This window comes from Phodopus roborovskii, unplaced genomic scaffold (assembly GCF_943737965.1).
Source record: "Phodopus roborovskii unplaced genomic scaffold, PHOROB, whole genome shotgun sequence".
Taxonomy (NCBI): Eukaryota; Metazoa; Chordata; class Mammalia; order Rodentia; family Cricetidae; genus Phodopus; species Phodopus roborovskii.
The window spans coordinates 5,239,066-5,261,330 of record NW_026126459.1 but is presented as its reverse complement, the minus strand read 5'-3'; the positions used below and the strand labels follow the sequence as shown (position 1 = coordinate 5,261,330).

General features: G+C 42.2%; 1 protein-coding gene across 2 annotated transcripts in view; it reads right to left on the bottom strand.

The window, feature by feature from the left end:
* The window catches only part of Tnrc6b (trinucleotide repeat containing adaptor 6B), a 213,842-nt gene extending 199,300 nt beyond the window's left edge, over positions 1–14,542 (bottom strand). The window contains exon 1 of one of the 2 annotated variants that reach the window (XM_051189425.1): positions 14,303–14,542. The gene's annotated coding sequence lies outside the window, so the exon portion shown is untranslated. The remainder of the gene's footprint in view (positions 1–14,302) is intronic. The other variant, XM_051189418.1, reaches the window with a different exon arrangement.
* Between the last annotated feature and the right edge of the window lie 7,723 nt (positions 14,543–22,265).

The window sequence follows — 22,265 nt, the reverse complement described above, 5'->3', positions numbered from 1 at the left end:
AAAAACTATGCAATTTTTATTATACTTCTACACTACTTAAAATTTTACCCCTGTGTGAATTTCTTTTATAAACATTTGTTTATTTACAATGCTACAGTTAATCAAGGGCCTTTCACATGCTAAGTGAGCACCAGAACAGAAAGCTATACTCAGAGCCTACAAAGATGTATTTTTAAGCTACTACATGGACTGACGATATGAAAGGTAAATTCAGAGAAATTCTGTTGCTCCTGCTGGAGAAAGAAAATGTACTAAGTGATGCATGAGTGTTTAAAATCTTTGTTTCCTACTATGTATTACTGCAAAGCACCTCTAAAAGGAGTATGTAGAAGAGTGAACCAGAAGTCCTTGCTTAAGTCAGCCATGCACAGAATGGAGCTGGGAAGGTGTCACAGCTGCCTAAGGTTTCAAGCTTTTTGGAGAGGTATCCTAATTCCTACTAACTGAACTGTACAGAACAGATTTAGTCTCATATTCTGTTAAAGAAAAAAAGAGATGCAGGCTTCACTTTCTGAAGATGACAAAAGTAATCAAACATGAGAACTAAGAAGGTAAACACAGTCCACATAATCTCCCTTATATTCACAATCCCCAAATCTAAAAACTATGGAAGCCAAAAGTTTTCTGTACATTCCTTGTTGGCAAAACTCAATGTGAATTTGACTAGCAGCATAATCTGACCTCAACTGACATGAGACTATTTATAGTCCACCCAGTTTATTAAGAAAAGCTACATACAGCATGACTGTCAAACATTAATGTATTTGAGTGGGAAGACCTGGCTACCACCACCTAGAAATAACAAATCTTAATAAAATATAAAAGGCTGGAAATCTAACTTAGAGTACTTGCCTAGCATGTACAACTCTAGGTTCAATTCCCAGTACAAATAAGATTAAGTGATGACAAAAAAAATATCATTGAAATTAAATGGCAGACATACTCAATGAGTATTGTAGAGATCTGTTCTTTATGAACTCTGGTATATGACTGCATGGAGATGACAGCTATGGGCAACAGAATACTACTGGAATGGAATGAGGAAACAGCACACTGGATCTTGGAATGAGACTATAAATGGCTGTATTCAGCAGAAACATCAATTGCTTCCACATGTCCTCTCCTCAGTGCATCTGTTTTACTATGACATAAAACTCAGGTCATGTACATTTTCCTATTAAACCTTTGGTCAGATAAAAAATTTAACCAAGTGTGATGGTGCACCTCCAGATGTAGAGACATTAGACAGCTGAGTTCAAGGCTCATCTGGACTATAAATAAGAACCTGTTTCACAAAATCCAAAACTAACTAAATAAACATTTAATAAATTAAATCAATGAAAACAAAATTAGGTTATTTGTGAAGAGCAATAAAATTAATGCACACCTAGTTAAACAAAGGCAAACATACAGAAATGTAAATTACCAAAATAAGAATAAAGGGTGCCATGCCTGTACAAATTGTACTGATATATTAAAAAACTGGTAAGAAGGTCTAGAGAGATGGCTCTGCAGTTAAGACTGTGTACTGGATTTACAGAGGATCTGAGTTCAGTTTCTAGCAGTCAGGTTGGGTGGTTCACAACTGCCTGTAACGTCTAGCTCCAAGGGATCTGATGTTCTTTTCTAGACTATGTGAGTACCTGTACTCAAATGCACAAAATCACACACAATTATATATAAAATAAACCTCAAAAAAAAGAAGACTTGTAAGAGAATATTATAAACAGTGTCATACCAATGAACTTGACAACTTAACTAAAACAGAGAAATAACAAGGCTCACTGAAGATGGAGAAGCTGAACATTACTATAAATGCTAGATAATCTAAATTTGGTACCAAAACATTCCCACAAAGAAATCACCATGTCAAAGATGGTCTTGCTGGGGAGTCTCCCAAAAACCTAAGAAAATAGAGAAAGAGTAAAAGAGCGTTAGAGAAAGAGACAGAGGGAATGACTTGAGGAGGGAGGGGTTAATTAATTCTATGGGGTATAGTGGCCTTACTCCTAGCAATCAGGCAGTGGTGGCAGAGGGAAGTCAGGCAGGAAAACCTCAAGGCCAGCCCTGGCTACAGAGTGGATTCAAGGCCAGCCTGGGCTGCATATGAGATTATTTCTTAAAAATGAATGAGTGGATGAGTAAGTTGTGACCTAATAAAGGATTTGGTAGTACAAGACTAAATGCTCTTCACCAGACTTGAAAAAATAGAAAATAAAACCATCTTCCTTTATAAATGATATATTTATATTTTTAAAAATTTTATTACATTTATTATATTGCGTCCCTGTGTGGAGGGCAAACTATGGGATTTGATCCTCTCCTTCCATCGTGTGATTCAGAGACTTCTTGAGATCATCAGGCTTGATGGGTGCCTTTACCTACCATCTTGCTAGCCCAATATTCATATTTATAAGTATAAAACCTGTAGGAGCTGGGGAAATTACTTCATGATTAAATGCACAGGGTTACTCCTCTAGACAGCCCATGTTTGATTCCCAAAACCCACATGGCACAGCTCACAACCTTCTGTAACCCTGTATCAGGCACACAGACATACATGCAGGCATTCACAAATACACATTAAAATATAGCTTTTAAATATATATTATGTAAAAATGTCACTAGAATTAATAAATGAAATGAATAGTTTCCCTAGTTCATTATACTCTAATTTTATCACTTTAGAAACAAACAAAAAAGCTAGAAAAATGGCTCAGCAGTTAAGAGCCCATAATACTCTTGCAGAGAACCAAGTCTGGTTTTAAGTGTTCACCTGGGGCAGCTTACAACACCATCTTCTGGTCTCCACCAGACACTGCATTCAATGTATACACACACACACACACACACACACACACACACACACACACACACACACACAGAGAGAGAGAGAGAGAGAGAGAGAGAGAGAGAGAGAGAGAGAGAGCGACTTTTTAAAAGTCTCTGGATACAATTCAGCATAGAGTCCTTGCTGTGATAAACCTTGGGTTCAATTCTCAATACCATAGGAAAAAAATTAGAATTCAAATACTCAATTCTGAGCAAAACTTTGTTTTTGTCACATGCTCATTTCTTTTTTCACTATTCTTTGCAGAGCCCCCTGTCTTTTCATCTTGACATCAATTATGCTCTTTATATACAGGTCTAATGTAACCTCTAATAGTGATCACAACATATAATATCTATTACTTTATATTATCTTATAAAATTGTATTTTTTCTTTTGCACATATATGTAATAATAAACTGCACCTATTATTTTGCAAAAAATAAAAAAATAAAAAAGTGACTCCAGATTCAAAATGAAGAAGGCCTTTGATTAATATTTCAAGCCAGGAGGTAGGAGTATATGGCTTTAACCCCAGCACTCAGGAGGTAGAGGCAGGTGGATCTCTGATTTCAAGACCAGCCTGGTCTATAGAGCAAGTTCAAGGATAGCCAGAGCTATGTAGAGAAACCCTGTCTCAAAAAAGCAAAGAAATATTTTAAGAAAGAAAAAAAATCTTTGTGTATATGTGTGCATGTTTACACTAGTCCATATGTGCATATGTAGAGGCCAGAGATTGATCCTTGCTATCTTTCTCCATTGCTCGCTACTGTTCTTTTTTTAAGACAGGCTCTCTCATTGAACCTAGAGTTTGCTGTTTCTGCTAGATTGCTTGGCTCATTAGGTCCATGACCTGCCTGTCTCTGACTGCTCAGTCCTGCAGCTACAGACATGTACTTCACAGCTGAATTCAGATCCTCATGCACATTATCCACTGAGCCTTCATTTCTCCAGTCCAGGAAAACTTGAGAGTAAGGAAAAAAAAAGGACACTGGCAGCCAGATGCAGAGAGAATATTTTACATAAATCAAGCCATCAAAAGAAAGAGTCAAAACAGGGAAAAATCATATGGAAAATGGAGCAAAGACTGTACCAGAGAAGTCAAGGATGGAAAAGCAGGGAATCAGAGTTGGTATATTTGGAAAAGTAAAGGCATCTGGCTCAGATAGGTGTTGATTTCCTAGAATGAAAAGGTACACAGTTTTCAATGAGAGAAAAGAAAACAGTGGGTAGGAAATGTTTTCTGAGCAAACAGGAATGGACAACAGGCAAACAGCTACTTGAATAATCTAGACACAGCCTGAGGATGATGGCTTGAAAACAGAAACAAAGGGTGCTAGCTGATAGAATGTGGCAGTGCACACAAGGGAATCCTAGTCACCTTTGAGGATGAGGCAGGAAAACCTGAAGTACAAAGCAAACCTTGTCAATACAGTGAAACCCAGTTTCAAAAAACAAAGCAAAACAAACACAAAAAGCACCTAAAGCCACAGGAGAAAGGACTAAAGAACAGGACACATTTCAAGATCAGTATCGCCAGATTTTAGGATTCAGGTACTGAGAAGATTAGTGATCAGTGAGGGGACCTACGAGAGTGTCAACCAGTTGGTTGAGTAAGGCAGAGAATGCAATCTAGCCTCTGGAGTTAGCTTCCTGGGAAGCAATCTGAATGAGTCTTTAGACTCAAGGATGGGAAAAAGGTTAAAGGCAAACACAAAAGTGCCATCCACATTCCTCAATGCAGTAAATAAGCTGAACACATCAGTTTCCAAAGCAAACACAGCATCAGAGCAGGCCCTGCTGGCACAAAGTGCTGAGGCAGAGTCACAAGCCATGCAGGGTCCCCTGTTTAAACATTTCAAACCAGCCCTCACTAGTTTGAAATGTGATGTCTTTCACATTTTCATTCTTGTTTTGTTTCTGTTAGTCCTACAAAGAGCCTTTCACTGTGTTTGGGGTTGGGGAGAGAGAAAGAGAGAACGAGAGAGGAGAGTGTGTGTGTGTTTTACAAGTAACATTTCCCCATGGCCAGTCAGCCATGTATTAGGAGCCCAGAATACACACAGACCTCCTCTCTGTGGCAACTTGTAGTTGTCAGCTCCCCACACTGTTTAAGTGTAATAATGAGTGCACTGTTTTTGTGTGTGTTTGTTTGTTTGTTTGTTTTTAAGGGGACTGAGCCAAAACACAAACATCATAAATGTTAAGCATATTGCTGTAACAATACAAAACTTTTGGAGTGAAACACGAAAGTATAGGTGGTGAAAGAGTATTTACTTTAAAGTGTGTAGTCCATGTTCATCTAACCAGAGACTATATTTAGAAATTCAACAGAGATATATACCCCTGGGTAAAACATCTCATGAGAAGGATATCAACAAGATCTGTACAGGAGAAAGGAGGTTCTTCCAGAACAGCCATCTCATTTCTTACTTGGATTTCTTCCTCCAGATGAGAACCCTGTGCCTCGCAGCTGCTTTAGACATTTCTCTTCATCTACTGTGGATGTTAGATAGCCAGGTCACTTTCTATATTGCATGATAGCAGCACACGTATATATGTGCACATGTAAAGGGTGCCCATGCACATGGAGGCCAAAGGCCAACTATGGGTACCCTCCTCTATCACATGCCATCTTATTTTGTGATAAGGTCTCTCAATTTTTGTTCACTCTTCTGGTTAGATTGGCTGGCAGTGAGGCCCTGGGATCCTCCTGTTTCCTTGTCCCAGTTCTGGGTTAAAGGAGCATGCTATCAGGCATGTTCCTACATGGGTGCTGGTGATCTGAACTCAGGTCCTCATGGTTGCACAGCAAGCACTTTAGCTATTGAGCCATCTCTTTAGCTCCACTTCTAATTTTTAAGTTCCCACATTACGTATATTTTTTAAAAAATAAAGATACTCCAGAACAGTGTTACAGAATAAACTACACTCAGTGTTAGTACTCTCCTTACCTAGTATCTCTTCAGTCCTTTTCAGTCCAAGTCAATGAGTACACAAACCACATAGTTATTTACATTAATGTCAGCCACTAGCATCTTTTGAACACTCAAAAGCACTTAGTCAACTACCATTCTGAAAGTAATTGTTATCCCCCAATGCTGAGATTACACATGTGTACCACATCCCATACCATGGTTGCTCCTTAAAAAAAAAAAAATAGTGATTCTAGAGCAAAAGAAGCAAAAGATGGTGTGGTCGTGGAGGGAGTGGTACTTAAGCAGGAGAGTAAGGCAGTCTGAAGGGACTGAAGATTGGACTTCTTGGGGGCTGTCCCTAACCCACAACACTATTAATAGGTATGGAAGTAAGTTAGGTCATGGGGAATGTGCCCTGAAAGGGTAGGTATGCTATGGCCCTGCCCCTCTTCTTCCTCTACTTGCTACTCTCAGCCCTCATTTGGTGAAGGCTTCTTCTACCATATGCTCCCTCCACAATGTGCAGCTTTGTCTCAGGCCAAAAGCATCAAGCTAACTGATCATGGACCAAAACCGATAAAACAAACATTTTATTTTCCTTTAATACTCTAAAACTAACCCAGAACTTATACATCTTAGGTAAGTACAAAATCCAAACCTTTCATTATTCTTTTTCTTTCTTCTTCTTTTTTTTTTTTTTAAAGTTGACTTATCTCCAATCTTTGACTATGGCTGAGGCAATTTGTTACAGTAATTTAAAGCTGACCACAGAAGAGGATGGGGAGGGGGGAGCTGTTGAAATTAAAAAGGAGTAATTAAGGAGTAATTGAAGGAAAGTGAACTAACTTGGGAATCAACCAGACTAACACTAGCTTGTGAGATGTAGGCGATATGCAAAGACCTTCAATCTGCAAGAAGCATCTTCTCTAAGACGTGCCCAGAGGCCCTTCTGAGTGGTCCTTCCTGTTTAACATTCCACTGTTTCCACAGTGTCCAGCCCTTCAGAGATGGCATCAGCACTCACACACCCAGAGGTCACTTCTGTAGCACAGCTCCTACAGAGTCACCACTTTCTAATTCCACCTGACAGCCTACTCTACTCAAACAAGTGCATTAACCAGAAGAGACAAGGACCATTCTGACTTGTTATGATTATCTTCCCTGAAGAGGACTTAAGAGTGTCTTTATAAGCATTCTAATATGGGGAAGGGGGCTAGAGAAATGGATCAGCAGTTAGCACTTGGGGCTTCTATGGAGGACCTGAGCTAAGGTTCCAGCATCCACACCAAGCGGGTCACAATTGCCTATAACTCCAGCTACAAAGGATCTAACACCCCTTCTGGCCTCTATGGGCTCCCACATACATACACATATGTAACTAAAAATAACATATATGTTATTGGATTTTTGAGACAGGATTTCTCTATGTAGCTTTGGCTGTCCTGGATCTCACTCTGTATACCAGTCTGACCTCTCAGAGATCCATCTGCCTTTACCTCTTGAGTTAAAGGTGTGCACCACCACTGCCTGGCCAAATACTTTTTTTTTTCCCCCTAAGGTAAAGGTTGACTGGGATAGACATTAGTGGTAGATGCTTGTTTTGCAGGTATAACATGCTGGGTTTGATCATAGCATTAAAGAATTAATAAAGGGGCTGGTTCAGTGGTTAAAAGCACTTGTTGCTTTTGCAAAGGACTTAGGTTCAGTTCCCAGCACCCACATGGTGCCTCATGGTACAATGCATCTGTAATTTCAGTTTCTGGAGGTCTGATGCCTTCAGCTCACCTCCGTAAGCACCAGGAACATACAGGGAGCATAAACATACATGAAGGCAAAACATTCATACACATAAATCTTTAAAATTTATTTAATAATAATAACAATAAGAGAATCTGGGATCTGGGTGTGGTGGCACATGCCCAATTTCCCAGCACTTGAAAGGTGAAAGCAGGAAGGTTACCAGTTTGAAGCTGGCCTGGGCTATGTAGTCACCCTCCTCAAAAACAAAGAGGAGTTAGAAATGCCTCAACAGGTGAAGGCCACCAAACCTCACAACCTGAGTTCCATCTCTGGAACCAACATGTTGGAAGAAAAGAAACCAACTCCTGCAAGTTGTCCTCCGATTTCCACATGTATCAATACCAAAAAAAAGGGATAAATGTAATTAATTAAAATGTAAAAAAATAAAGAAAACAACAACAAAAAAGCAAAACACTGTGGTAAGTCCCCCCGGTTGCATGGAAGCAGTAGAAACCAGCTGAACTGTCTGGAAGAGGTTCAGACCAGAGTTATTCAGAAAGGACACTCTCCAATCTCTACAAGTGCCTGCAGGTTGTACAGTGTGCTCCAAGTTTTCCAGCTTTTGTGAGCTGCCACCCATGCTAGGGTGAGTCTTTGTGCTGCAGATATTGTTGAGTCATTCCTACTCCTATAAACCCAGTAAAATTCATTGGTTCACCAAGTTGGATTTGGGTAGTATCCATACTTTGGTCTATGGTGGGATCTTTATCTGGGGTGAGTAGATATGTGTGTAGCATTTCCCCAGGAAAGTTTTGTCACGCAAGCATGCACTTCTACTCCTGACTATACTTGTTTTTCTAAGTAAATGTTTTCTAGTAAATGTGGTAAAACACATACAGAATAGATCTGTAGTTTTAAAAGATTATTCTCACTACAACTGCCTAGTTCTCACTGGCACAAAATTCTCTAGCTGGTGCAAAAAAAAAAAAAAAAAATAAGGGTACTATAAAACTAAGTAATTGGTTATTGGTTTTGTTTTTGAAATAGGGTCTCCATGTTTCCTAGGCTAATCTTAAACTTACTACATAGCTGAGAATGACCTTGAACTTATCTTACTGCCTTCACTTTTGAGTGCTGGGGTTACGAGCATAAACTACCACACATGGCTTTTAATTGTTTTAATTTTTATGTATGCCTATGTGGGTTTGGACATATGTATGCACTGCCTGCAGAGACAAGAAGGCCATGCTTGAGCCTATGAAAAAGGAGTTACACACAGCTATGAGCCAACATGTGGTTGCTGAAAATTGAACTCAGATCCTCTACAAGCACAACCAGTGCTCTTAACCATCATGCCATCTCTCCAGACCCCACACCTGGTTCAAGGAACTGCTAAGAATCAAACCCAGGGTTTTGTATATGCTAGGCAAGCACCATACCTACTAAGCTACATCCAGCCCCTAAACTAAGTAATCTGTTTAGGGCATTCTCTAGATCTCTGAATGCCTACACTATGGCAGGCACAGTGCAATGTGGACTTGGAAATGTAGAGAAAAACAGTCTTGGTCTTCAGAAGCTTAGTTTATAGGCTGGAATGATGGGACAGTAAGTAAAAGTGCTTGCTGCACAAGCATGGACAACCTGAGAGCAATCCCTGGAACCTACATAAAGGTGGAAGGAAAGAACTGACTCTATAAGGTTGTCCTCTACCTCCATTTGAATGCTATGGCAAAGGCATACTCATGAACACACAATAAGCTTTTTATTTTTAATTTAAAGCTTACAATATAAAACAGACAGATGAAAAGACATGGTATGATATATCCTTAGGTATAAATGAGTTAAGAAAGTAAAGAGGAACAGCAAGAAATGAAATCTCCCTAGGAAGAATGTATCATTTCACCTCTGTGAGAATGGCTTCTAAAAGACTTGTTAACCTTTTTTCAACCTAATTTTTGAACTCTGTCATTTTTGTGCCCAGAACCCAGCTGGCACTCAAGCAAGTATCAGAACTACAAACAAACCCATGACTTCTGGTTCAGACTTTGTATCTTGGCTGTGGCTCTGGATGGACATGTGCAGGATGCCAATACTAATGAAACTTCTCTGGAACTCTGCCTCTGAAGCTGCTTTTACAGCCAGTTTACAAATCACAAGGGAACCAAGTCTCATAAAAGTTAAACATCTTTTTTAGGAGGGTGGGGAGTTGAGACATGGTCTCATTATATGGCCCAGAGCAACTTGTAACCCTCCTGCCTATACCGCAGAGTGCTGGGATTATAGATACAGACCACCATGTCAGGATGCAAACAACAACCACTACTACTTTATCTATCATTCATTCATTTTCAGACAGGGTCTCACTATGTTGCTATGGTTAGACTGAAACTTGCTAGGTAAACCAAGCAGAGATCCTCTTGCCTCTGCCTCAGGAGTTCTGGGATTAAAGACATACCACACACACACACACACACACACACACACACACACACACGCACACGCACACGCACACGCACACGCGCGCGCGCGCAAACTTTATTTCTGATCAACCTGAAAACTGTAACATATAAATATAAAATGTTCTCTTTTTTATTTTGTGAGGGAACTGTGTATAAATGTGGTATATATGTACAGTATGTGAATGTTGACACAGCATGCGCACTCTCGTGTCTTATCACCTGTGATTATAACACAAACTGATTGTACACAGTTACATTATAAAGATAACATGGAAAGAAATGACATTAAATCAGGTATGGTGGTGTGTTACCTGTAGTCTTAGCTATTTAGCAGGCTGAGCGAAGAGGATGACTTGAGCCCAGGTGTTCCAGGGAAGCCTGGACAACAAAGGAAACCTCATCTCAAAAAAGAAAAACAATAATGTTAAAAATTTCCACAGAAGGGGCTGGAGAGATGGCTGAGAGATTAAGAGCACTTATAGCCTTCTCAGAGTTGGATCCCAGAACTCATGTGGATGGTTCACAACCATCTATGTCTAGCTCCCAGGGCTCCAGAGCTCTCTTTTGGCCTCTGTGGGCACATACTACATACATACACATACACACAATCCCAGAGATGACAAGAATTAAAAATTAGAGCTCTCAGGTTCCTTTGTATTTCTCAGCAAGGAAATTTAGCATGTTTGGATAATGAAGATGTTTCTAGGTGGGGATATGCAAAGGACAGTGGCTGGAATTACCTAGTACTATGCTTAACACATAGTTTAGATTTATTATGTCCAATAAGGTAGCCACTAACAACACATGGCTACAGAGCACCTGAAATGTAATTAGTGTGAAAAATACATTCTAGATTCCAAACATTAAACACAGAAAAGGCTGTTAAAATATCCCAGTACTAGTTTTTTTGTGTGTAATTACATATTTAAATACTAAGATTTTTGGATATTTTGAAGTGAATAAAATGTTACAAAAATCAATTTGACTTTCTTTTTATTTTTTAATGTGGCTACTAGAAAAATTTAAATTATATATGTGGTCTACATTTGTGGTTTGCTTTCTGTTTCTATTGGACACTACTAGTCCAGAGATCTGTAAATAACAGGCTAAAGCACTTAAACCCTTTAGGCAATCAAACACCATTGAGGATTTCCAACCTAAGTGTTTGTGATAGATTTGGGAAGGAGCATAAAACATAAAGCAATTTTTCAGGAAGATTAGTGTAGGGGCAACGTGTAGGGGTGAAACACTAGAGCAGTTGTCAATGTCAAAGTCAGCAAATGTCAAAGGGCAAGCAGGCTGCTTGGAGGTCTCTAGAAGCAACACACTGCAGAGAGGAGCAGCTGAGACAAGGGAAGAGTAACAGGTGCAATGTTGACCCAGCCTGAATAACGAGGATGCAATGCTCATTCAACTCAGCAAGCTCAACATTGTAATTTCAGATCTATCTTTATGTGTCAAGCTCTTTTAAGAGTGGTACCAAGCATATGTCTTTAATCCCAGCAGATTAAAGCAACAGAGGCAGGCAGATCTCTGAGTCCAAGATCAGCCTGGTCCTCAGAGTGAGTTCCAGGACAGCCAGGGCTATACAAGAAACTCTTGGGGGGAAAAAAGAACAAAACAAAACAAAAAAAGAGTGGCATCAAATCCCAGACATTACTAGGAGAAGGTATGCAGACAAGGCTACAAGAAATTTAAAAATAATAATGATAAGAGTAAAAGCCAAATTCATAACATAACCAAGAACTATTTTCTGGGATTCTGCTGTATGCCTAACACTTGGCCAGGCTCTCACAATGTGGCAAATAAAACAGACATGACCCTGAATCACAAATTGATAATTACAAAAATGAACAGGAGCTCTAAGAGATCTGAGCAGTAATAAGGAATCAGTGGACAGAAACAGTAAGAAAAGGTCTTCAGAAGCTGGGCTTGGTGGTTTACACCTGTAATCCCAGCATTCAGGAGGCTAAGGCAGGACCATGGCCAAGGGTTCAAGACCAGCCTGGGAAACACAGTGAACTCCAGGGCATCCTGGGCTAGAGAAAGATATTAAAAACAAAACACCATACACAACACAAAAAGGGAGAGAGGGAGATGGAATGACTTTTGAAGCATGGTGGCAATGATCTGTAATTCCTGCACTGGGTAAGTTGAGACAGGAGGATCATGAGTCTGAGGCCAGTAAGACCACAAAGCAAGACATAAGGGAAAAAAATCAAATAAAAAAATCAAAAAAAAAAAAAAAAAAAAAAACAGAGCAAAGTACTATATACAATGAATATGTCAATTAAAAATCCAAGGTTGGATTATTTTTTTAAGGTGCTTAATTATAAGACAGGAATAGTCTCAATTTAACATTTAAATCCTTAACCTGTACACAGGCAACCTAATATTACCAATTGCCTACCTCCCTCTGCTTCTCAGTGTTCCTGCTGCTTTTCTCCCTCTGCATAATTTAGGAGGCAAAAATAAAACAAATAGACCTGGGGCTGGAGAGACCAAGGGTTAAGAGCCTTGACTGCTTTTACAGAGGACTTGAGTTTGATTCCCAGCACCCATAATGGCAACTCATAACTGTCTGTGATTCCTGTTCCAGGGGATATGATACCCTCAACACAGACATACATGCGGACAAAATACCAGTGTACATAAAATACAAATAAATAAATTTAAAAAAAAAGAAACCAAATAGACCAAAGATTAAACCTAGCTCTCAGGAGCCCTTGTCCTCACCTCTGTAACAAAATTTTCTGCTCCATAGGTTTGAGATAAGGATTTAAAAAGTGACATAGAGAGGCTGGCACATTGTAAGCACACAACAAACATAAAGCCAATGCTGACATTTGAACAATAGTATTGTTCTGACTTTAAGCATGCATGATGGGTTAACAGACATGCAGCGTGGACCGTTTCCTTATTCCTCTAAGTCCCATTAGTAACTACACTGCTCAAATAAGTTTAGGACATCTCTTAAAGACAGTATAGAACTAAGCCGGTCCTCTTTAATCCAGCACACAGAAGGCAGAGGTAGGCGGATCTCTATGATTTCCTTGGCAGTCTGGTCTACAAAACTGTCCCAGGCCAGCAAAAGCTACCCAGTGAAACCTTGTCTCAAAAATACCAAACAAAACAAGAAAACGCAGGCAGACATCATAAGCCTCATCACTGCATCCAAATGGGACAAACCAGACTGATCTGAATTCTGGATACTCGTGAATGTGCCTACCTGTAGGGACAACTACACTGATATCCCTCCCACTTACTACAGCGATACCTCAAGCTGTACAAGTGCAAGACATCGTCCACCATCCACATTCACGCTCTTTAAGGAGAATTTACAACCCACCATAAACACAGTTTTAAAGACATCTCCCACAAACGAAGAGAAACACAGTATTAAATCTTCACAAAAAGTTTAGGGTATGTGATTTTGCTTACTGCTATGTGTAACTGCTATGGATGTACAAAATATGTTTTATTTACGGAGTTTTGGTTGATACTCTTTATTCACTGAATCAAAAGAATAAAACAGCCAAAAGACACATGAGAAAGCATGGAGCTAAAAGTCTCAGACAGGTGACCTGTGCCCAAGACTTATGGCTGCTGTTACTTGGTGGTGTTCACTGGATCAGATATTTGGCCATTATGAACTAAGAAATCCGTTAGTTTAAAATTAAAGGGTGCGGGACCTGCAGAAGGTGGCAAACCCTCCCTAGGGCTATTTCCAACCCTGTCATCCCTCCGCCCCTCGTTTGTTTTCTTGTCCAAAGTGAGCAATGCCTCTCTGCCCATAGCCCCTCACGCAGCTCTCGAGGGATGACCGTGGAACCCTGCCACCAGGTCCTGCACACAAGCCTGCGCGCCAGTCGCGCCGGGACACCGGATGCTCGCGCCCCACCGCCAGGCAGACTCAGCTCCAAGGGCCTCGCAGTCTCGAAGGCCCCAGGCGACGCGAAGCGCTCGGCCCTCGCTGGCCCACCCGGAAGCCGTTCCTTGGCTCACACCTGACGGCGCAAGACGCCGGTCTGGCCCTCGCGACCGACGTGACCGAGCGTCCCTCACACACCCCTCCCCCGCTTCAAGTCTACACACCGCGATCCCAGAAAGCTCCCGAGGCGAGCTGCCAGGCCCGCCGCGGCCCACCCTGGCCCTGCGCGCTCCCGCCCCACCCACCCACCCCGCCCGGCTCGCTCCCGTGGCGCGCGCTCACGCGAGGACACGCACACGCTCCGCCTCAGCGGGCCGCGGCGCGCGCCCCCGAGGGCGTCCTCAGTCGCCCACCCTGGGCCGTCCCGCTCGGCCGGCGGCTTGCGAGGAAGAGGAAGGCCCGCGCGGCCCACAATCCTCACTCACCACTGAGCCGCGCCGGCTCCGAGTGCGCGTCGTTCCGCTGAGGAGCCCAGCGGTGACCGCGGTCCCCGCTTCTCCGCAAGCTGAGGAGGCGACGTCGCGGGGACGCTGAAAGGCGAGGGGTGTCACTATCGCTCGCTTCACCTTCCCGAAGCCCGGGGACCCCAGAAACTAAAAACAAAATAAACAAACTTTCCCCTCCGCCTCCCTCCCCCAAAACCACAACACAAACACTCGGGGGCCCGCCCACAGACCCACTTCATTGGCCGAGGGCAGGATGCCTCTAGCTTTCACTGGCTAGCTTTCGTGCCCGTCAAAATGCTGTTCCGCCTCTCTTAAGTCCTCGCCGCTGCCGTCTCCCCTCATTGGTTAAGTGCTTCCCGTTTGCTGAGCTGGGGTTGGCTGAGCGGCTTGCGCCAATCATGAGGGGACACACCCCCTCAGCATCCCAGAGGCCGCTTCCTCGGTCGCCGACCAAGAGACGAAGGGGAAACTAGAGCATGATGGCGGCCGAACTCGCCCAGCACAGTCATCATCTCCCCCCCCCCTTTTTTTTTTTAGTTCATTAATGACTCTCTCAGGCGCTGTTTCTCGCAAGTTCCTTTCTCCATTCGAGACTACACTAATAACGGAATCTACACGTGCCGGCTCCTTGATATATCCCCTCCGAAGAGCTGAGTGTGGGTTGGTTGTGCGTCATTGGACTGTCAGGATGTCGCTCCCAAGTCACATCCTTAAACTATTGGTGGAACAGCCAAAAAGCGGCCAACAACAAGGGCCCATGCCATTGGTTTGATTCCACTATTTGTTTGTTTTGTTTTTTTTTTCCTGATCTCTTATTGGTTACTTCGGTGTTGTCTGTCAGATCCGGATTCGTGGCTCTGCAGTTTAGCTGAGGAGAAGGGTGCCTTTGGCCCTTGGAAATTGAAAGCAATAACTACTATCATTTATTGTGGCTGTATTTTATGCCAAAAAAACGGTGCTGAATTCTTTACAGAAACTGATTAGACCCAAATTTTTACAGAAAGCAGAGCCAAAAGAGGTTAAGAAACCCAAAGTCACCCATTTAGAAAGGAATTGTTGGGTCATATATTGATTCCTAGGCCTGACTCAACAGACTTGTTTACCCATGCATTAGTGCCTCTGAATAATACCTGACAGTCAATCCAACATCATAAAACTGTTTCCTTCAGAACCCAAGTTCCTTATTCAATTTCTGGCAATAACATTACTATAGACCAACAAGGGAATGATTGTCATAAGCATTGTTGGAGACTAACTTCGGAGAAATTGTCATTTTCTCCATGACATTTTCCTCCTAGGATCCATTCTTCCCCGTTCTAAGTTAGACAAATATTTCCCAATAAGAAACACATATAAATCTATTTTCAGCTTCTTTGGCTTTGTAAATTACTATTTTTACCACCCTCATGTGCCATAGCAATCCTCATACCCATTGCTGACCATCTTTAGCCTGTTCCTTTGTAAGAATATCCTATAGTTGGAAATGACGAGAAATTAAATCTTGAGTGAGATAAAGAATAAATCCCTTTAGAAATAATTGATTGCATGCAAATGGGACAATCCTCCTGCTCCTGGAAAGCTTCCAGAGTTGCTGATGTTGAGCAAGCCATGTGTGTACTCCTGGCTTCTGACCACTGGATTCTTTCTCTGTGATTGCCTTTATGGAAGTGAATTCACATTTCAGCCAGGGGAGGGCATAATGCTTAGGGCCCACTACCAGAGTGCCAGCCCCAAGCCTCTGGGACTGAAATGATCCCCAGGAGCACACTGCTGGACTCTAGCCCACATTTCTTCTCGGGTAATTAACATTTTACCATTCCAAATCCCTGTTCCTTGTAGCTCAAGGGGGATCATAGCCCTTATTTCCCTTCCCTATCCAAGCTGTTGTGTAATCTCATGGGCACTGTTTAACAATAAAATGCCCATTGTAACACTGATAAGTTCAGCAGAGCCTTTCAGCAGAGGAAGACATGGTATTTCACAAACACCAACTAAGAGTAAATGCTACGTATTCCTAGGATAATTTGAGGGCAGGTGGGAGACTATAAGTCAAATTCTAATGAAGGACCTAAAGATATGAAACTTAATAACTCCATGCACATAGCTCATTTTACCACTCAAAATGGGGATTAGGAACCAGAAAACACAATGAAAAATGTCAATGATTCAGAACTTTCCCAGCCCTCAAAGTTAATTGTTTTTGTATCACTTAAAAACATTTATTTCTAGGGGCTGGAAAGATGGCTCAGTGGTTGTGATCACTAACTGTTTTTTCAGAAGACCTACTTCAAATCTCAGCACCCATATAGCAGCTCACAACTGTAACATATGCATGTGGAGTACAGATATATGCAGGCAAAACACTGATACACATAAGATAAATAAAAATATTTACTTCTATTCATTTACATGTGTGTACACCTGTTCATATGTGCATTGCCCATGGAGACCAGGATAGGACTCCAGGTCCCCTGGTCCTGGAGTTAGAATTCACTATGAGATGCCCCCAACATTGCTACTGGGAATCAAAATCAAGTCATTTGGAAAAGCCACAGATGTTTTTAGCCACTGAACCACTGTCTCTACCCCTGTACCTCTGCCTTAACCCTCAAGACAATGCTTGGTTTTATATGAATACTGGGCAAATCCAAGTTAAAAGTTCCTTGAAATAGTTCTTTTTCATCTTTGTACCCCTTATATTGATCTGTGTATAAAATATCCCCCAATAAATGATTATTTGGTAATTACTTAGTGAGCTTGCTGAGAGCATTCCTAAGGCCCACAGGTTGCTCTGTTTTGCTATCAGGGACCTCAGTGTTATAGGTGGATAACGGGAACAGTGTAGGGCTGTTACACAGTGCCATGAAAGAACACTAGAAGAACTGGGGACCCAGTCTTGGAAGGATAGGGCTCTTAACTTCCAAGTAAAAGTTATATCTATGATAACCACAGGACAAATGTGGTTAGTCTGGAAGAGACTGGTCAGGTGGTGACCTGCTATACATGCTTGGGGAGGGGGAGGGTAAAGAGAATGTTTCTCTAGAAACATTCAGGAGTGGCTCAAGTCTGTTCTTCCTATAATCTTTGTCTTTGCCATTTCCTGTGGTAGAATATTACTTTAAGGTGTGTGACTTTTGTTTATGATGCATTTGTTTAACTCTGTGAAGCTGTGATTATTTGTCTGTCTAAAACACCTGATGGTCTAATAAAGAGCTGAATGCCCAATAGTGTGGTAGGAGCAAGGATAGGTGGGGCTGACAGGCAGAGATCGTAAATGGAAGGAGAAATGAGGATGGAGAGAACAAGAGAACAATGAGAGGAGGATGGCAGGGCCAGCCTCCAGTCACCCAGCCCCCAGCCAGCCATGTTGTTAGAAGGAAAGTAAGATTTACAGAAGAGGAAGATAAAAGTCCAGAGGTAAAACGTAGGGTAATTTAAGATAAAAAAAAAAAAAAAAAAAAAAAAAGCTGGCTGGAAATAAGCTAAGCTAAGGCCAGACATTCACAAGAAATAATAAGACTTGTGTGATTTACTTAGGTGCGGAATGGCAGCCCCCCCCCAAAAAAAAAGGCCAAAAAGAGTCAAAATAGCAAAATCACTACATTTTCCAAATAAGATTGTTTTCTTATTATAGAATTAATGAAAAAAAGAATTAATGTTGAAAAGCTAAGTATAAGGGCACAGACCTTTAATCCCAGCATTTGGAAGGCTGTGGCAGGAGGGGAGAGAGTTCAAGGACAGCCTAGGCTACATAGTAAGACTCTTGTCTAAAAATAAATAAATAAATAATCTAAAAAGTAGCACTGATTAAAGGAATATTTGCTCAATCCAACAATACAAAATGTTTTAAAGTAGGAAAAGAAAACCCACTTCCCATAATCCTATCTTATAGCTACCCACTCACAGAGGAGCATCCCTTCTCGTGGCCTTTCAGGTTTTTCTTTGAGCAAACACAATGGGATGTGATACAGCCTTGTCTGGGTGCTGAGATCCCTTGTTTCCTCCAAACTACAGCTTTGGCCAGAATTTGTCATCACTTTCTATACAAATAGGAAGGAAGCCAATAAATCAATAAACTGTTTATGGTGAAAGACTAGGGCTTCAAATTCCTGCTGGAGTCAGTATCAGGGTTTTTGGGCTTGCTAAGCCTGGTGTGAAGGTAGAGTTAATAAACTGGTCCAAGGTGTTTCCTGAGCTCACTGTCATTGCCAGAGGGCTTCCCAGCATGCTTTGGTGGCTGTGGAATCAATTGGAGCCCAGAAAGGCAGCCCAGGCTAGCATATTCTATGTTCTCTTCATTTCCTCTCAGCATGCCACTTGGAGAAAATATTTTTTGTTTGTTCCAACCCACCCCGATTTGAAATCAAAAAGAATCCTTAGCCCCTGCACATTTGTATGCTGGCCATGTGCACTGTGTTCTTGGAGCCCCATACTTTTCTGGGAGCTTCATATATGGTGTTCTATAAGTTGGCTTTCTGCTGGAGGAGAAGGCATATTTAATGAGTGATAGTTTTCTTGGATGGTTACCAAAAGCATTCCCAGCCATCCCAAGCAACAGACTTCCTTTATGTCTCTTGAGAGACTGTACTATGGCCTCTGCCCTGAACCTGGACAAGATCCAAACCAATAGGAACTTTTGTAAAGGCTTCTGCGATGACCCACAGGCTTAGGACAGTTGTAGCCAGCTGGATGTACTCCAGTACTGACTTCTGCGGCGCAGGCAAACATCCTCTAATACTTTGGCCTTTCAATGCTCTGAGACTTTTTGGCAGGTTTGCAAAGCATTCCCAATTCTCAAAGCTCATAACAATGAGGTGATCTCCGTAAAGAAGCCTAATCCAAAAGTCAAGGGGACAGCTGACAGCTGACGTGGATTACTGGAGCACCAGTGCATTGGTAACCAATAACCAGGGGCAATAGGGGAGGGGAACATGCTAGAGGGTGTAGATGACAGAGGACATGCTCACAGGTATTTATTACATGCCTGGCAACATTTACTATGCAACAAAAGCCCTCGAGATAGACGCCGTGTCACTTCCAAATCACCTGTAGGTTTTATGACTTCATTTCCTGAAAAGCTGCTCAGCTAAGCAGTGGACACTGAACCCTTCAGGTGTGTTAGCTGATACTAGACACACAGGAGGCGTTCATGGAGAACTGCACTGTACTGAGGGCTTTACTTGGATTACAGCAGTTAATCTCCCCCACAATGATAATTCTCATTTTTCAGATAGGAAAACAGAAGCACTGGAGGGCTAACTAAGTTGTTCTAGGTTACCCAGGCAGTAGCTGAAGCCAGACAGTCTGACTCAAATGAGTGAGCTCTTTCCCACAATGCTATGGTGACCTGAAGACTTTCAGAGCAGCCAGAGAGATAAGTCCCTACTGGAATAGTTAACTACCTACCCATTACTGCCACCTCCCTGCCCCAACTCTCAGCCACCCTGTTGTTTCCCTATAGACTCAGGTAAAAAGGCATTTTCCTGGCTAAGTTACGCCCTCTGGTGACCTTTCCTTGCATTCCAACTGGGACCTAGCTTTCCTCTTCAAAGGCCCTTCCTCCCCTCTGTGTCCTTATTCCATCTTCTTTGATGATAGCTGTGGCTCTCTACTCCTCCATTACTCTTCCCTCCCTTTCTAACCCTGGCTTTCCCTAAGTCTACCGAAGTCAGTTTCTCTAAGCTCATCTATAACCTGCTTTGCGGCCAAGATCCAAGAGACTTTCCCAGTCCCGTTTCCATGGCTTCATCACTATGTTTTACTCTGAGAATTCGCTCTTTCTTCACTTCCCAAAATAACTAGCTTCCCTCCTACTTCTACAACTGTTCATGCTCTTTTTTCCCTACCATCTTTTCTGTAGGCCCTTTCAAAGGACCTGCATGTTCTCCAGGCTTTCTGTGGATGCTTGGTCCTTATCCTGCCTTCATCTCTAAGGTCACCAGCCTCCCTGTGCAGGAATATATTATATCTGATTTGTTATTCTTGACTCTAAAATAATATGACTTAACTTAAAAAAAACTTTTAAATATAGGGTCTCATGTATCCCAAGCTGCCCTCTGATTCCTTATGTAGTTAACTAAGCATGATCTTGAACTTTTGATCTTCCTGTCTACTTCCTGAGTGCTGACATTATAGGTGAAAGCCATCATGCCCAGTTTACAAAGTGCCAGGGATGGAGCCAAGGCTTCAAGCATGCTAAGCAATCAGTCCACCAAGTTCCATCTCTAGCCCCAAACATAGCATTTGAAAACAAAAATTTTGCCAGGCAGGCTGCATACATAATTTATAAGGAAATTTCATAAGTTACAATTGCATAATGAAAACTCAATGGTATTTTGAAAATTATTAGTATTTTCAAGATGGTAATGGTAGAATATTAAATGCGGACACATCACTTTCTGAGTGTGCAGCTGTGTGGGACATGAAGCTGGCCATCATGACAAGCATGGGTCTAAGCATTTTATACACATGAGTTTATTTGTCCATGTGAGGAAAGTAAGGCAACAGAGGGCAATTGAGTAATTGCCAAAGGACACATTGCTTTTAATTAATGAAGGTAGAAAAACAGCAAAACAGCCACCACCAAAACAAAACAAACTTGCCATGTCTGCGTGTCCAGGTTGTGTGAGACTCAGGAGAAAACACCCTGTGAATTATGGCTTCCTCCCCAGAAGCCCTCAGCCTGGTCATGGCATCCCTTTCTCTATTGTGCCATTTTTTTCTGCAGTTCATCATGCTCTATCTTCCTTGAATCCTGTGAGTCTGGACTTCCTCCTCCCCCTATTTCTTCTCCTTCTCCTTCACCCTTCCCCATCCTTCTCCTCTTCTTGTTTTTCATGGCAGGGTTTCTCTGTGTAGCTTTGGAGATTATCCTGAAACTCCCTCTGTAGACCAGGCTGGCCTCAAATTCACAGAGATCCATCTGCCTCTGCTTCCTGAGTACTAGGATTAAAGGTGTGTGCCACCATTGCCCCGAAATCTGGACTTTGTTAAAGCTCTGTTTAACCTCCCCACCCCCACCATTTTAAGGGATTTCACACACTCGCTGCAGCCTTGCCCTGCACATTCTTTGTAGCTCTGGGTAGAAGCAACCCTACTCACAGGCTGGCCATGGGGTTAGACACCCAACACTCAGCTGCCATTGCTCACTTGAGGCAATCCAACAAGGCTTGAGGGGAAATTGCTTCATATCCCTTCCACAAATCAAAAGAGAGGTCTTGGGGACAGATAATGTGTCTGAGTCTTCAAATGTGTCCTTAATTGTTCCATCTTCAATGCTTCCAATTCTAAAAGATTTTCTCTAGGCTTTTCATGGTTCCCGCACCAGAAATATAATTAAAATGTAAAAGTCACCCTGACCTCATAGGCTGTGGTGATAGGTGGCAGGCTGTCTGTGGGACCACAGAGTCTACTTTGCTGGCACCTATCTCAAAAAACCAAAAGACAAAAAAAAGAAGAAAAAGAGAGAATATATTTTGTGATACGTGACAATTGTATGTCACTCAGTTGTGCCCATTTATTTATGTACGGTGTACAGCTGCTATAGTGCTACTCTGTAGTCTTGGCAGGCACCACGTTGGAAAAGCCTGAAACTTTGTGTGCAAGGTGAGGCAGAGTCTCACTATGAAGACCTGGCTTGCTTAGAACTTGCAGTGATCCTTGATGCCTGGGCCTTATGAGTGCTGGGATCAGAAATGTGTGCCATTAGGCTCAAAGCCCACCCCAAGCCTGGCCATCTGAGGTAGAGGGGTCTGATGCAAACTGCCAGCTGGCCACAAGGTGGCAGCCGCTCTCTACCAGTGCCTCTACCCACATGGCTCCTTAGGAGTCTCAGCACCCAGTACTCTAGAAGGCTAGAAGCTCCTCCCTATAGGTGTGGGGGTAGTTGGGCAGCCAAAGGCAGAGAAGCCAGGCAAACACCTGGGAGTTTGGAGTCCATGAG